Source organism: Pan paniscus, chromosome 5 (assembly GCF_029289425.2).
Source record: "Pan paniscus chromosome 5, NHGRI_mPanPan1-v2.0_pri, whole genome shotgun sequence".
Lineage (NCBI taxonomy): Eukaryota > Metazoa > Chordata > Mammalia > Primates > Hominidae > Pan > Pan paniscus.
In genome coordinates, this window is record NC_073254.2 from 108,200,874 (window position 1) to 108,218,602 (window position 17,729).

Below are 17,729 nucleotides of genomic sequence, written 5' to 3' on the forward strand. Positions count from 1 at the left end.
TCCCAGCATTTTGGGAAGCCATGGTAGGCGGATTTCTTTAGCTCAGGAGTTCGAGACCAGCCTGGGCAATGTGGCAAAACCCTGTCTCTACAAAAAAAAAAAAAAAAATTAGCTGTGCATGGTGGTGTGTGCCTGTACTTGCGGCTACTTAGGAGGCTGAGGTGGGAAGATAGCTTGAGCTCTGAAGGTCAAGGCTGCAGTGAGCCATGATTGTGTCAATGTGCTCCAGTCTGGGCAACAGAGCAATACCTGTCTTACAAAAAAGAAAATAACTGGGTCTAAGGAAAAGGCACATATTCATTGCTTATGAAGATATATGCAAATAAATATGCAAAATGAAGTGAAAGGAAAGGGGAAAGGTCTCCCAATGAGTATAAAACTGATCGAATGTCAGCTGTCATCTCTTACTTAAGGGTCCATTGTAAAGGAAAGCTGAGACTATACTGGAAAACAAATGTGACAAGAACTGAACCACATCTTTCTCTTTTAAACATACATATACACACACAACAACAACGACAATATTATTTTAGCTGGCTCGTTCTGTTGGTCAAGGGTCTTTATTGTTTTTCTTAGGTGCTATTATTTGTTAATGTATCTAGTACTTGATGTGTATTTTCAAAATACTAGATTAATTCATGACCTTTCTTTTTAGCACCTCTATGTTCCACATTGATGATGACATTCAATGCAGATGCAGTAAGATTTGAAGAGTAACAGCTTGGAGCAGACTGCTTGGATTCAAATGCCCATTTTGCTGTTACCAGCTCTGTAACCTTGGATGCATGTCTGAACTTCTATATGCCTCAGTTGCTCTATCTATAGAAAGGTTGTTGTGAGGATTAAATGGGTTAGTATGCTCAAAACACTAGAGTGCCTGGCACATCCTAAATACTCAATAAATGTCAGCTATTATGAATATTGTTGACTTCCCTGTCTGCCTTGTGAGAAAGCAGAGCTGGTGCAGTGTGTGGTGAGGGACTGCTTTCTGGGGCTAGAGCCACATTTTCTGCTCAAGGCAAGGGCCATTATTTTCCCAGGGTTCTGCAGCATCCTCACCTCCCATGGCAGGAGCAAAGCTTGACTAGAACATACAGCTCAGGGCCCTCTTCCCAACCTCTTTCACCTTCTAGGCAAAGGTGATATATTCCATGCTTGTTTTCTGAAGAGATTTGTCAGAAGGAATGTTTCTCACCATTCACGTCCAGAGAAGACTACAGAAATATAGCTGTACAGTGTGCATAATGTTATTTCCAGGTGTTGATAAAGTTGGTGCAGTGATGAATGAGACAGCTAGATGAGGATGATATACCCAATGCATAAATAAAAACAAAACATATTACACTTTGGGAAAACCTTTCTCGGAAGTCAGTAGGATCAAATGGTGACATAACTGATAAGACTACAGCACCTAAAGAAAGGCAGTCACCTCTCCACATCTCTGCAGCTCCTACAAAGCAATCAAATCAAACCAATCATACAATAAAATATTTAGAACATATTATATTTTGGTTTAACCTGCTAACACAATGATAGACCTTGGCATTTTCCACTGCTTAGAGTTTCTTTGTGAGAGGAATTCACCCCATTAGGTGACAGCTGTCGCTGTCCTTGGTACTAAAAAACATTCACGCTCTCTTCTTTTTTTTCTAATGCAAACTAGGAACATTTGTGACTTGCTTTCATAGTGTCTAAAGCACTTGGGTTTTTAATTGATTATTTTTTAGAACAGCCAAGCTTGCCATTGGAGAATTCTTTGAATTTTCAAACAAAGCCCAATGCCACAGAAACCCTGCAGAGTCACGGAAAAAAAGCAATATTATATCCCAATGAAAGCATTTGGTTTCAGGAGCAGCCATGCTAACATTCATCAACATCCTTCACTGACCCCAGTAGATGCACTGAAGTGGACTCCTGCTGGATGAGATTGTCATGGTCTCTGACCTTCCACTTCTCTCCCCACACATGTTTCAGATTCTCAGACTGCACTTACTGACCAAAGTCAGAGAGCCCCCAAAGAAGAAGCCAAATTATCAGAAGGATAGGAGCCTGGATAGGAGGCAAAACGAAAGACAAACAACTTTTATGTTCCAAACTGGTGTTTTTAGCAGCTTCCATCAAACGGGGCCATGTGAGAACATCAGGAAGATTATGACAGCATGGTAGAATCCTCTAAGCCACCTCTGCTCCCTGAACACGGTGCGTTGTCAACAGTTGAATTGTCAATTGTTTAATCTAAGCTTTGTGAGTGCTTTTTACTGGTCAAAAAAATAATAACAGGTTAAAAGAATGGTTTCCAATCCCTACATTTACTCACATCACAGCTGGGTGACACTTTCATTCTTTTGGGTGCAGTAGCCCATGAGGATAAAGGGACAATGGAGATATAACAGGCTAGTAGTATATTTAACCCAACACACAGTGACACTAATGGAACACATCACAGACATGGTAATATTAAACTATTTGCATTAACTCTCCCTTGTTGCTGGAAATCATGCTGTGACAAGTGTCATATTTAATGAGAAGATAACCTTAAATACTGCATTTTGACACAAACATCTTTTACTATTAACAAAAAATCCCGTAAAAACAAGTGCTTCTGCATAGATTGGTCTTGCATACACTGACTTAAGGTAAGGAGATGACAAAGGCTGCCTAATTAGCAAGATGTTTTGAAGCTAATACTCAGGAGTGCTTACGCTTCTGATTTCCATTTGTAAATATTTGCATTTTCCCCCAATTGTAATGAAATCTGAAACTAGTCACACTTTCTAGTTTTTGTTTTTTTTGCACGGCGGGGGCAGGGAGAGGCGAGTAGATTTTCCCTGTATCTAGTGTGAAGATAAAATATTTGGTGTAGAAATTGTATATACCTTCGCAATATCCATTCTGTCATTATTTCATTGATGTTAAAGGATTTAAAGGGTTTGATCTCCCTTCATATAAGGAAGACTGGGGATGGGGCCCATTGGGGTCTAGCTAACAGAATGTTGCTTATTCTCACTTGAGGGTTTCAAGGTGATGAAAAATTTCCAGAACCTGTGCCCAAATGGATTATAGTCAGAATTAAGCAAAACAGTTGGAGACAATATATTAATTTTTTTTAAGAAGCCTAAATTTTAAAAAAGCCAATAGACAAAACCAAACATTTCAAGAACCAAAGGGATTCAATAAGAGAAAAGATTTCAAGCAGTGGAAAGAAGGTGAGCTATGTGAATTCTCTTATTTGGGATTTGATTCTCACTCTTGCTCTTTTAGGATACCCATGGTCCCTGGACTGGATATGTTGAGGGGCCCATTCCATGTGGACAATATAACTTCTTTTCATACATGGGCTTTGTTATTGTTACGTGGCACCCAGATATCTCAGAGCATGCTGCATTTGGACATGGTTTTACCCCATGGAAAACTTAGAGTATAAAAATATAGATCAATAAAGAAAAGATGCTCAATTTCTATTATGGGCATAGAATTCTTTAGTAGATATTTGATCTTTCACCTGTTGCTATGGTCTGAATGTCTCCTCCACTGGTTTTACACTATTCAATGACTTGACGTCCCCAGTGGAAACAAATCTGAAAGGACTCAAAAGTGTTTTTTTCCTCTCCCACATCCAGAGCAATCAAGATCTCTAGGGAAACATAAGCCCTGCAGAAGATGAGTTCACAAATTAAAAAATTACAAACTGCACAAGGAAATGAATCACCATGAAGGAGAATCAAGACATACAAATAAGTCAAAATTAGCTACCCAAATCTGAACATAATAAATTAAAGACTATGTAGATTTTGAAAAAACTAAATAGAACCTCTAGACATAAGAACAAGAGAGATTAAAATTTAAAACGCTAAAAGGGATAAGTTTTAGTGTGATAAGAATTTACATATCAGAAAGAGGTATGTTTTTATTTTATATAAAGATTATAAATATTATGAGAATAAGGGAATTGTATGCAATATTTATTAATGCCCACTAGGAAGATCTGTATTAAGTTCTGAAGATACAAAAATCAATTAAGACCTATCCAGTCCCTGACTTTGTGGAGCAAGGTCTAGAACAGACCAACACTAGTGCAATAAAAGGCAATAAAATGTTGTAGATGAATAGGGCACAGGGAGGGTATAGACAGGGAAGTGATCAAGCCTATCTAATGGGGTCAGGCAGAAGGCAGTCAGAAAAAGCTTTATAGAGTTTAAGGTTGAAACTGCCTTTGCAAAAATTATAACTGAGAAAATTATGACTGTGAAAGAGATCTGACATAACCAACTCCATCTTGCTTCTAACCTCCAACCTGTCTTTGTTCGTTCCTTGGCATAGGCCAAACTAACTTTGTTTATAGTTAAACTTAGTTTATAGTTAAACTTTGAAACAAAGATGATAACAGCCCTTTTCCAAAACAAACCCCCTTCTTGGCTAGGGACTAGACTGCCTTGCAGGAGTAACAAATTATCCACAAGATTAGAAATTATGGTTTAGGAGTCAGGCAGCCTGAAACCACAAGGTTCTGAACCTCCACAATTGCTCCTATGGATAATGTCATTATTGTAAAACCTAAGATTGATGCTCAAGATATTTTTCAGACCCTGCACTTGATGAATCAGCTGGCACCGCCCAGATTGATAAACTGGCTCATCTAGTCCAGTGGCCCCACCCAGGAACTGACTTAGCACAAAAGGACAGCTTCAACTCCCTATGATTTCATCTCTGATCCAACCAATCAGCACTCCCCTCTTCCTGACCTGCTACCCACCAAATTATCCTTAAAAACCTCAATGCCTGAATTTTCAAGGAGACTGACTTGAGTAATGATAAAACTTCAGTCTCCCATACAGCTGGCTCTGTGTGAATTAAACTCTTTCTCTATTGCAATTTCCCTGTCTTGAGAAATCAGCTCTGTCTAGGCAGCAGGCAAGGAGAACCTGTTAGGCAGTTACAAGATGCTTGAGTCTTGAAAGATAAGTAGATGTTTTCTAGACCAAAAATGAGGGAAAAAACATTAAAAGTAAAAAACGCATGGTACAGCACCATGGTATGGCTGGGCCACTGGGTGTAAGCGTGAAGGAAAGAGTTGAGAAGTAAACAGGGGCAGATCATGGACAACATATAGTAATTTTTACTAGGATGTATACAGGAAGCACGGTAATACAGTACTTAAGAACCTGGAGTCAGACTGCCTGGGTTAAATCTTGGATCTGTAACCTCCCAGTAATGGGACCTGTCTCAAGTTACTTCATTTCCCTGGATCTCAGTTTCTTCAACTGTGAAACCGGGAACAATGCTACAAAATCTTCAGAAGATTGTTATGATACTAAATGAGACTATGGCTGTCAAAACTTGCATAATTTCTAGTATGTTTTAAGTGCTTAATGATCATTAGTTCTTGTTATTATAACTGCCATTCTTATTAAGAAAAATATGATTTTAAGAAAGATGGAAGCAGACAGCAAAGTAATAAATATTACAACATTTATTCATTTAACAAATACATATTTGAGACACCATAGAAGTAAGTGGGGTTATTGTAGTGAACAAGATGGACTCAATTCCTGCCCTCAAGAAACTTACATTCTGAAGGAGAAGACAAATATTAAACAGCTAATTATCATCTTACTTAATTACAATTGTGATGGATGTTACCCAAAATGGTAGAGAAATACATTATCTTGATCAGCAGCACCTAGAAACTTTGTTACAAACGCTAATTATCAGTTCCTATTCCAGAGCTACTGAATTGAAAACTCTGGGTTTGGGGATTCACAATCTGTGTTTTAACAAATACTCAAGATGATTCCAATGCAAGTGAATGCTTAAGGAGCACTGTGTGAAGCTTTTACTGTTCAATTTAATGGAAAGAGCTCTTCATTGTAGTTTAAAACACCCTAACAGAACCTGGAATGGAACTGCTGAGAATTACTAGGCTCCAGGTATTCTTATTGGGCCTTCAGATTTTCATGGGTTTCTCTGAGGACTAATTTAGGTTTAAAAAGACTGTTTCTTCAACTGAATCTTGATAAAAATCTTAAGAAAGAAACCAATAGCTAATTATAGTCTGTTTGGTTTCCCTTCTTCATTACCCCCTGTGGAAATTTAATATAGGCCTGCTGTCTCTAGCACGGGGCTCCACAGTCACCCAACTGCTAGATGAGGCTTTCTAACCAGGAGTGGAAGTGAAGGTCAGCTGTACACCCAGGCTAACATCACCAAGAATACAGCCAATGGATTGTAGCTTGGTGGTAGATCACAGAGTACCTTTTAAAGAAAGTAGGTCCAGGCCAGGTGTGGTGGCTCACGCCTGTAATCTCAGCAATTTGGGAGGCCAAGGTGCGTGGATCACGAGGTCAAGAGATCAAGACCATCCTGGCCAACATGGTGAAACCCTGTCTCTATTCAAAATACAAAAATTAGCTGTGTGTGGTGGTGTGTGCCTGTAATCCAAGGTACTCGGGAGGCTGAGGCAGGAGAATGGCTTGAACCCGGAGGTGGAGATTGCAGTGAGCCGAGATCGTGCCACTGCACACCAGCCTGGCAACACAGTGAGACTCCGTCTAAAAAAAAAAAAAAAAAAAAAAGTAGGTCCAGTTAACTGCAGGGCTTTTATTTTGTGATGGGGCATACAAATTGGGACAATACTGTTACTAGAAAAGAGTCCCCATCCAGATTCCAAGAGAAGGTTCTTGGATCTTACACAAGAAAGCTTTCAGGGCTATTATAAATAAATTTTTGGTGCTGCAAAAGAAATAGCACTCAAACATAAATTTAATTTTCTCAGCAAGGCAATTTTTACTTCTATAGAAGGATGTGACTCACAGATGGAGTAATGGCAAGACCACACCTGAACAACGGAGGGGAAGGGGTTCTTATTCCTGTTGCAGGTAGCCTCTACTGCTCTGTCATTGCCCTGTTGGCTAGGGTTGGACCGCACAGTCTAAGCTAATTCTGATTGGTTATTTTAAAGAGAGCAGGGGTACGAGCTGGAGTGGTGGGGTGAGTACTTTGGCAGGAAGGACGGTTACAGAACGGGTGACTCATGATGATTCAGGTCAGAGCACATGACTGGGATGAGTCAGGATGGACCAGGTGACCAGGGAACAGATGTGAACTACTGATTAGAACTGGTGGGAAAGTTGTTTACTGAAACAAGAAGTAAGGGGGTGAAGAGAACCAGGAAGTCAAACTTTAAAATGGAGAACAAAGAATAAGAGAGCTGAACATACTAACAAACTGATTCTTTGAAGAGCAACATGGAGTTCACTGTATTTAACAGGGTGAGTCCATACAGTAAAATAAAAGCAAGTTTATTAGAGAAGTAAAGAAACAAGAGACTGGCTAGTCCATAGTCAGAGCAGTGGCATTGGCTGCTCAATTGAGTATATGTATGGTTATTTCTTGATTATGTGCTAAACAAGGGATGGCGTATACATGAGTTTTCTATGAAAGAAACAGGGATTTCCTGGAACTGAGGGTTCCTCCCCTTTTTAGACGATGGCAGGATGCTGCCACGGCATTTGCAAAGTGTCATGGTGCTGGTGGGATTGTCTTTTTGTATGTAAATCCATTATAATTATAGTATAATGAACAACGAGAATGGCCAGAAGTCACTTTCATTGCCATCTTGTATTTTTGTGGGTTTTGTTTATCCTGTTTTATCAGCAGGGTCATTGTGACCTGTACCTTGTGCTGACTTCCTATCTCATCCTGTGACTAAGAATGCCTAATCTCCTGGCAATACAGCCCATCAGGTCTCAGCCTCATTTTACCCAGCCCCAGTTCAAGATGGAGTCGTCCTGGTTTAAACGCCTCTGACAATACTACCGGTGGTTTTTCTCTTTGAGTCTCCTTTAGAGTAACACTCAACTTTTATCTTAAATGCATCTTGAAAAAATCATTCATGAAAATCCATTCCAAGGGATGCCAAATGATTAACCTGCCCAGAGCTGCCACAGGTCCAGTTCAGGCCAGTGCAAACAACAGCTCTATGTCATAGCATGTCAAGAGATAGATAGCCTGTTGCTGTGTTCTTCACTCTCCGAGACGGCCCATCTCAAACAAGAGGAAAGCAGCTGACCTCACTAAAGTTTAACAGCTGTTACAGGTAAAGGCAGCATCTTTGAGGCCGAAGCTAGTCTAGAGGTAACTTTCATTCCCAAGGCTTGTTTGTAAGGAGGAAGTTATTGTTTGGAGGAAGTTTTCCTATAGACATCTTTTTATTCATGGTTCTTAGACAACCAGATCAACCCAAACTCTGCCTGCAGAATAGTATTAATAGTGCTTTTAACTAGACATAATCAGTATCTACAAAGGAAAAGGAGGAATGCATTTGGATGCAAAGAATACTTCTCTTGGCCGGGCACAGTGGCTCGTGCCTGTAATCCCAGTACTTTGGGAGGCCGAGGCGGGCAGATCACTTGAGGTCAGGAGTTCGAGACCAGCCTGGCCAATATGGTGAAACCCTGTCTCTACTAAAAATACAAAAATTAGCCGGGTGTGGTGGCACGTGCCTGTAGTCCCAGCTACTCGGGAGGCTGAACCCAGGAAGTGGAGGTTGCAGTGAGCCAAGATCATGCCATTGCACTCCAGCCTGGTTGTTGCAGGGAGACTCCGTCTCAAAAACAACAAACAAACAAACAAACATAAAAAAGAATACATCTCGGTGTGTGATGTTCCCCTTCCTGTGTCCATGTGTTCTCATTGTTCAATTCCCACCTATGAGTGAGAACATGCAGGACACCAACATGGCACATGTATACATATGTAACTAACCTGCATGTTGTGCACTTGTACCCTAAAACTTAAAGTATAATAATAATAATAATAAAAAGAATACACCTCTTACCCTTAATGGCAGGGTTAACAGAAGCAGCATTTTGTGACACATGATTGTGCTGGGAGAAGGGTGAAAGAAAAAGGAAGATGGATTCCTTTAATAAGGGTGTAGTGCTCTTTTATACTTCTATATGTGTGTAGTGAAAGAAAATGCTTGAGAGCAGATATAAGAAGGCCCCTCTTAGTGTTCTGCCCTGGAGACTGCAGGCATTTTGATTTGTGGGTGGAGGTGGAGGGGTGGGTTGGATTCCAGGTTATTTTACAGCCCAGGGGTGGGCTGTTTGGCAGCATTAGAATGTGGTCCTAAAGTAGATTCCTAATAGTTCTTTAGTTAAACAACAAGGAAGTGATTGACAAATGAAAACATTTTGTGTGTGTGGCCAAAATATTGGACCAGTATGAGATGCCAAATATTATAATGTAAATTCAGAAGCATTCCTGGAGTTTTTTTTAGAACCAAACCACAATGAAAGTGCTCCTGATGCAACTTTGCCATAATGAGGAAAAATTCAATAGGTCCAGTACCCCAACCTTTGTATCTGCCCAAGGCAGACCATGTGTGCAGGCAACAAGGGGAGGGATGGGTTGCCACAGAGCTGAGTAATACCTGATGATACAGGTAGAAGTTATCAAAGTGGAAGGCACCTACCTCAACATATTTTTCACTCTAGAAAATGGGTTATTTGGAGAACAGATGTTCATGATAATAAGAAAAGGTGAGAATAATTAGTTATTATTTTATTGTATTTTTTATTTTTTTGAGATGGAGTCTCGCTCTGTCACCAGGCTGGAGTGCAGTGGTGTGATCTCGGCTCACCGCAACCTCCGCCTCCCGGGTTCAAGCGATTCTCCTGCCTCAGCCTCCCAAGTAGCTGGGATTACAGGCATGCGCCACCATGCCCAGCTAATTGTTGTATTTTTAGTAGAGATGGGGTTTCACCATGTTGGCCCGGATGGTCTCCATCTCTTGACCTTGTGATCTGCCCACCTCGGCCTCCCAAAGTGCTGGGATTACAAGCATGAGCCACCATACCTGGTCAGTTTTTATTCTTCAAATGGTTGACTTACATTGCTATTTGTGTGTATTTCTTATGAACTCTCAAAACTATACTATGAGATAGGTACAAACAGAGAAAACTGGAGGTAGAGAAGCTCAATAACTTGCTCAAGGTCATGAAGTGGTGGAACTGGGTTTTGAAGCCAGGCACTCATGCTGCAGAGCGTATGCTCTTAATCACCTAAACCCCTGTAAACTTAACTGCCTCTTAGTCTCTCTGGATTTATGGACAAAAGAATGCAGCAGCCTTTTGTAGTCTAACCTCCCACAGGTGGAAGAACCTCTGTTTTCTAAACTTTGCACTTAACCTCACTTATTCTGCAAATTCAGATGTTATGCGGCGAGACTGAGGAAATTTTCAATGCATTGACTTAATAATTCGGGCATTTTCCATTGTTATTTCCCTCCCCATTGGTCTCCAGTTGCTTTCCAAACCCATCATCTCTGCATTGCCTTTGGAGGATGTTACAGTGACTAAAATGTTTTAATTCCCAGATTTGCTATGTGTTTGTATATGACCTTAAAGCTAAGGAATTCTCAGGTGATTCTAGTATCTACATTTGTAAATGGCAGTATCTAGGCTGTAAATAGCAGGTAATGGCTATTGCCTGATGGGTTTTTACAAAGCAATTATTTTGTAAATGATGTTTGGCTTCTTGGGTCAAAGAACTACGTCAATTAAATCAGAAGTGAAAGGTTCTGACATAATACCAGTTATTACTAGGAAATAGAAGAACATGCCTACAATAAGAACCATGGAGATCGGAGAACAAATACACTCAATTGAGTGAAAGTAACAAATTATTGGAAAACACTTTTCAAGTAGAAAAAAATGACATGTATATGAACAACAATATTCTTACTAATTTTAAAAGAATATAGAACTTCTCCCATTGCAGCGCATCAAAATCACCTTTAACCATTTTTGTTTGGAAAAATGACTTACTATAATATTTTGTTTAGAGACTAAAATTCCTGGCTAGGCTTGTTGCTCATGTCTATAATCCCAGCACTTCGAGAGGCTGAGGTGGATGGATTACTTGAGCCCAGGAATTCGAGACCAGCCTGGGCAACATGGCAAAACCCTGTCTCTACAAAAAAATACAAAAATTAGCTGTGTGGTGGCACATGCCTTAAGTCTCAGCTACATAGGATGCTGAGGTGGGAGGATCACTTGAATCCAGGGGGTGGAGGTTGCAGTAAACTGAGATCACTCCACTGCATGCCAGCTTGGGTGACAGAGCCAAATCCTATCTCAAAAAAAAAAAAAAAAAAAAAAAAAAGGCTGGGCACAGTGGCTCACGCCTGTAATCTCAGCACTTTGGAAGGCTGAGGCAGGTAGATCACCTGAAGTTGGGAGTTCAAGACCAGCCTGGCCAACGTGGTAAAACCTCATCTTTAACAAAAATACAAAAATTAGCCAGGTATGGTGGTGCACACCTGTAATCCCAACTACTCAGGAGTCTGAGGCACGAGAATCTCTTGATCCTGGGAGGTGGAGGTTGCAGTGAGCCGAGGTGGTGCCAGCACTCCAGCCTGGGTGACAGAGTGAGAATCTGTCTGAAAAAAAAAAGAAAAATGAAAAAAAAAAAGCTGAAGAAGCACTTATTTCATTGATTGACAGAACTGGAAACTTAAAAGACATTAGATTGAGGTGGTGAACGCAGCCCACAGACCTTCTCAGAAATGAGATCAAGATGTGCACAGGAGAATTACCAGATGAGCCTGTCAGATCTGAAGGAAAGGTTGACAATAGATCAGGATCTATACAGCAGATATTATTTAAACACAGAAGATGTATATAGCAACATGGATTACAGTATCTCTTCCCTAAATACCAGAACCATATCAACTTTAAATCTGCCTAATGGCATCCTAAGAACTGATGAAGAAAAATCCTCTTGTTTCACGTTCAGACAGGTTAGAAGAATCCATGGGCTTCTTGCTCCACGTTGTTCAATGCTTTCTAACTCCCCTCAAGACATGCTTCATGCTCCAATATTCCCTATTCTATATAATTGCCAAATTAAAGCTCAGTTTCCTAAGTCAGACATTCTAAACCAATGTGTGAAAAAACAGCTTTGGGAGGGTTGAGTTATTTTCCTCAGTCCTTAGAGTGGCTACATAGGGCCTGAGGCCAGTGGTTTCCAGCCATATGCAGCTTTGGCAGTTTACTCTCGTGTAATATGGAAATAATATATTCTATGCATGCTGTGACTTTGCTTTTTTTTTTTTTTTAAGTTAGGGAAGAACTTTAAACTTGGAAGACCTGTCCCGAGTATAGCAGGTAGACACTCTGATTAATATTACAAGATTAGCTCATACTAATTTAGGAAGCATTTGGAACAGTGTCCAGCACATGGTGAGTGAAGTTAAAGTGCTTATCAAAAAACACATATAATTGAAGCTATTATTTAAAAGAATTTACACTAAAGTATAAATGACTAATATGTTCAATGTACCATGAGGGTGTTAGCTGACTAATAAAGGATCTTGTTAATCTGAATGAATTTCTAATTGGATAAATCACAACTTGTGTGATGAACCCTTGCAATCTGTGCATTTTATGCCTTGCAAACTAGTCCTATAAGGCAGAAAATGCACAGATCGATGTTGTTTTATAGTAGAAAGCATCCTGTCACCTACACTTTCTATCCTAACACCCTTACAAGTGATTTCATATCCCATAGGATTTGGTAAAAACAATCATCATTGGAGCAAGAAGTGAAAGTTGGCAAGAACCATAGTGGATATTTAAAATCAAGGAATTATACATATAAATCAATAAATAAATTCTGGTCGATTAATGCCAAATATCATCAAAGAATAGAGTAAAGCAATCTGGTCTTTGCACAGTGCTTTAGCCTGTCAAAGACAATGTAGCAATAAGCAATTTTACCAAAATATCATAACACAATATCTGAGAGTTGAGAATTATTGTACAATCCTGTTAACTTGATTAGTCAAATATACAAGTTAGATTTTTCAATCTATGTTGCACTGATTCCCAAAATTAGATCTCAAATCAGGACTGAAATAGACCTATCAGTAACATGGAGAAATTTCAAGTATATTTCTAAATCCACTAGGAATCAACTATTGTTTTTTTTTTTTTAACTTTCAGTGCCTTTAATTCTTTGCATATATGTAACCTTTGGGAAAAAATATACATTGCAGGGTTTGACATTATGTATGAATTCTATGCACATAGATTGACTGCTACTGAGTCTCCAGGAGGCTTTGGAGAGAGCACAGTGGCACTGAATTTGATCATAGAAGACAGAATCATATTTTTAAAAGAATTCTCCCAGCAATTCAGCTACATAGCAAAGGTTTGTCACTTTTCCTCTCAAACCCTTCTGGCTGTCAGTGCTCTTGGAAGAAGGTAAGGAGGAATGCAAACAAACTCCTGGGGTGAAATCCAACAATAGAGTTGGGCCCTACTGGGGGCTTCTGGGAAGAAACAGCCCATCTAACGTTACCTCCACTGCTATCTCATTGTCCAAATCCTGCAATCAAAACCTTTCATTAGGCCAGGCATGGTGGCTCACGCCTGTAATCTCAGCACTTTGGGAGGCCGAGGTGGGTGGATCACCAGGTCAGGAGTTCAAGACCAGCCTGACCAACATGGTGAAACCCTGTCTCTACTAAAAACATAAAAATTAGCCGAGTGTGGTGGCGCACGCCTGTAATCCCAGCCACTCAGAGGCTGAGGCAGGAGAATCGCTTGAACTTGGGAGGCGGAGGTTGCAGTGAGCCGAGATCGTGCCACTGCACTCCAGCCTGGGTGACAGAGCGAGATTCCATCTCAAAACAAACTTTCATTAATACGGTACCTTACAGACTTAGGGTATGGCCAAAGAAGTGATCCTGTCTGCTCACAATGCCAGCCTATTTTCCCTTTGAAGCAACCAGGAGAAAGATTTAATGGGGCCTCATAAATGGGTAAGGGAAGAAGTACAGCCAACATTAAACTGAGCTACTAAGTCAGGCTTTCAACTCAGGCTTAGCATCCTTTCTGCTTCAGCACAGTAGCTTCACTGAGTCTCTGCAGCTTTAGGGAGCCATTGCCTGAGGAAGTAGCTGGTGATGATGGCCATTTTGGAGAGCCTTGGGAGAGGATGCAACACACTATAGGAGGCTGAGGTGCTTAGTCTTCTGGGCATGCAACAGACATGAACAAAACATTGCTGAATGGCAGTAAAATCTGCTCAGCGTTCTTTGCCTTGTTTATGATCTTCTTGTTATTTAGGAACTAATTACACAGTCTGCAGAGTGTCTCTGTTCCCAGGCCTTGTGCTGCTCTCTGACCACTTGCCTGCCTGTTATTTCTGTCTGTAGACAGAGGTCAGCAAGAGAAGCCATGAGAGTTTAATCAAACTTCTCCCCCACTTGTTAATATCAGTGACAAAATCTTTGATGAGGACAGAATGTTTCATACTTGGCTATCAAGGATTCGGGGATCTAGGGATTATTTATGGATTTCGTTACACACTTAATTCCCATCCACTGTTATTGTGAATAGCTGAGGTTTTGCCTGTATCCCTAACACAATTTCAAATCTGCAGAGGGGCTCCTATGCCCTGAAGTGCTGAGCATGTTCAGCTTGTCATGCCTATCCAAGAATTCTGGGTTGCACAATACAAAAATATGCAAGAAGCACTTGTGTAGGATCACAGGGTAAGATAGGTGAAAATGTTTTAAAGTGTAGGAACATCTCACTTTGAACAATAGAGCTGTTTCAGAAAAAGTTCTTGTAAAATGGATTTATGAACATTTAGTTACATTTTAATCGACCAGAGGAGTTGACAACTCAAGTCTCACTGTGCAATGAGCTCTTTTGCAGGTGCAAAGTATTTATGTGAAGAAATAATTCCCTCCCCATTTATCTTTTTTATGAATTTGAATTTTAATATATCAAGTTGTCTTAAAACACCTGTATAGCTAAATCTGCCAAGATGCTTTTCACTGAATATCTGGTAGATGAAGGAACTCATTCTCCCAGGGAAATATTATAAACACTTTCAAAGCTGAGAAATGCTTATTGTAAATTGAACATAAGTTTTCAATGGGCCACACCTAATTAGGTTTCTACGCCTCTTGAACACTCACTCTCCGCATATGGGAGAAAAGCAAGGAGAGCAGTTCATATAGTCAGGTTTAGAAGTTTTTGCTTTGTTTAATGTTAAATCTATTTGTTATTGTATTTATGTATATTTGTTTCTAAATATTTATGTATATTAAGTTTCTAAATCTTGTATCTTTGCAAATACTTTAATCATTTGCCTACAGAATTTTCATTTAGATCCAAAGAATCAGAATAAGCTCATTTTCATTTATAAATTTCATCTTTTTCTGCTGTTTATGCCTCATCTTTTCTCTTCTACTCCTAAACAAAAGCTTGTGTTTTTAGCTCCCATTTTCTAGATGATTGCTCTGTCTTTGCTGTCATTTGTGCAGACGGCTTCAGAGTTCCAGCACAAACATATAGTGCCATAAAAATAAGCCAGATTTTTTAAAAAAAATGTTTAAAACATAGTAAATCTGCTTTTGCCTACTGTTTGACTTTCTCTTGGCTCACTGCCTGAGATCCATTAGGTACACTTGGAATATTCTAGCCCTGGACACGGAGGAAAGAATTTGCTTTTAAGATTGCTTTGTACTATTTAAAGTCAGAGATGATAGTAACCAGAACAATGGCATTGAGCCTTGTTGCCAAGTCTTTTGGTTTATGGCTCTTCCTTGGCTTTGGTATTCATTCTCATCTTTGCGTCTGAGATGAGAAGTCCTATTTTGGTTAATGACAACTTCCCTCACACGTGCCTAATCATCCTTAGAGGCAGACCTGGAGGCTCTTTTGGTTGTTTAGGCATATGTTCATTTATAAACAAAAATGAGTGTATTCTGATTCTTCTGGTCTAAATGAAAATTCTATAGGCAAGTGATCAGTTAGTAACCTATCCCACAAGACAGGGCAGGAGAAATTAGAAATGGAGAGTCATGGAAGCTGACTGCATTGGTGGACACCACGTTTTAACCATAGTATTGTTTGTTTCTGGTTCCTAAGCACCAAGGGAAGTCTACTAGCATGCACACAAAGCCTCAAGAAGCTTCTTTACTTCAGGCATCTCCTTAGGCCACCTTGTTAAAGAATTTACTTTCATAATCATTTTCTAAGAATCAGTATTTCTTTTCCTATTTTCCTCCACTTGGACATAACATGATTAGAACAAAGAGTTCTCATGCTTTGGGACTGATCAGAATCATCACTAAAGAAAACACTACCAACAGTCCTACCTTCATGTAGGAACTCTGTTGTTTTCCCTCCACTTGCACATCATAATGGCTGTGAGAAATGAGGCTCTGGAGGAAATCAATTCACATGGAGCCCCATCTTCTTGGAGGGCTCTCTGGGAGGGGCAACTGCACCAAGATTTTTGTTGAATCATATTTGCTGCAACGATGACGTGTCCATCACACTCATATCTCTCGAGAGGCCCCCTGGGAGATAGTGGCATTTTGCAGTGAGTGTGGCCTATTCTGGGTCATACCAAGGAATATTTGGATCTATCTAATTTAGGTAAATAATGATGAAATACATAGGGGTTTTCCCTGTCTTAAGAACTGGAGGATGTTTTCTAAGGCTTTCTTCAATCAGTGGGAGGGTACAAACACTTGTAAGTATTCACACTGGATTACTGGATAAGACAAATTGCTCATAGCCACCCAGGTTAGAAAGATTGGGATTTAACATGACAAGCAATCAGAGGCTGAATTGAATGGTTAAAGGGTCTGTGTCCCTTTGTAGAATAATCAGAGATTGTTAATGAAGCACAAACCAGAAAAATTGTTATTAGGCTTGTAAGTGCTGGTAATATAATGTGTCCAAAAATACATGGCAAAGCTCCCTCTCCCTTAAAAAGACACAAAATTTACACAAAAAAATTGTGTGAAATGTGTATGGTAAAATCTTTATAAAAGCTGTGAAATGTGCAATTGATTTGGAAAAGGGTTAATGCCAGAATATTTTAAAGCTTTACTCCCCTCCTTGCAGTGTAATCCAAAGATATCTTCAGTTTTTTCCTTCCTTTATAAACTCAAACTCTTAATTGAAAAGCAGTCTGTGTTACTCAATATGAATGAAATAAGTACACTTGGGTCAGGTGTAGGGTTGGGTTGCTTTGGACAGTTTAAAAAGATTCTCCTCTTAGCCCTTATCTGTTTGTTCCCTGAAGGATTTCTGTATCCCTTCAGGCAAACCAAGCAGTAGCAGCAGCAATAATCTTATTTACAAAGGGGGCAGGAGGGCAGAGGGCTGGAAATCCCAAGGGCTAGCGCTCAATATGGTCCCTGTCATCTTGAGATCAGAGGGTTTGCCCCAGCCCAGGTGAATAATGACCAAGAACACTTTGTGACTGATGACTCTGCTATGTATGGGGAGTTAATTGATGTCCCTCTGTTCCAAGTGAATAATCCACTTTCTAGCAATGATGGTAATGTCATCAAGTGGGAAAATACGCAGCCAGCTAATGTAGAAACAAGATATACAGTCCCCACCCCCACCCCGGACTCTCTTCTGGGCAAGCAGGAAGTGATACTTTTACAGATACATGCAATGCTTTGTAAAAAATCTCTGAACTAGCAGAACTAGGAAAAAAGCTATCTAAACTTTGACCTTTTTGACTAATATTATGAATCTTCTCAGACCTCTGTAAACCACAATGCAGGTGCATCAAGAATAATTAATCACCTTAGCATCTATGACCCTTGGTTATCTGGCCCTCCGCCCTCATCCTCATTACTCTCCTTCAGGTACCATGTCCCAGACACATGAGACTATGTGTCA